The following is a 561-nucleotide window of genomic DNA, read 5'->3' as shown; positions in this document are numbered from 1 at the left end:
TAATGGTCGACTTCTGCTAGAATTCTGTGCGGAGCAACAGCTCACCATCACTAATACTATCTTTCAGCAGAAAAATAGACTAAAGACAACCTGGATGCATCCTAGATCTAAACATTGGCACCTCATTGATTATGTCTTGGTGCGATGGAGAGATGTCCGCGATGTCCACCATACCCGTGTAATGCCTAGTGCAGAATGCCAAACAGACCACTGACTTCTGATCTGTAAACTTAACTTCAATCTTAAATTCAAACCTAAAAGGGGCAGCATCCCAAGGAGGAGACTCCAAGTTAACAATCTCCAGTCAGCCACAGTGAGAGACAGATTCCAGGCTAACCTTCAAACTAGGCTCGAAAACCATTCCATAGATTCTACAGATTCCTCTCCTGAAACACTTTGGCACCATATTAAAAACAGCATCCTGCAGTCCTCTGAAGAATCCTTAGGGTTCTCCTTCAAGAAGAACAAGGACTGGTTTGATGAAAACAATCAAGAGATCCAGGAATTGTTGAGGAAGAAGAGAACCACTCACCAAGCACACCTCGCACTACCATCCTGTCA

Source organism: Lepidothrix coronata, unplaced genomic scaffold, assembly GCF_001604755.1.
Source record: "Lepidothrix coronata isolate B3197 unplaced genomic scaffold, Lepidothrix_coronata-1.0 Scaffold62, whole genome shotgun sequence".
Lineage (NCBI taxonomy): Eukaryota > Metazoa > Chordata > Aves > Passeriformes > Pipridae > Lepidothrix > Lepidothrix coronata.
This window is presented reverse-complemented; position numbering follows the sequence as displayed.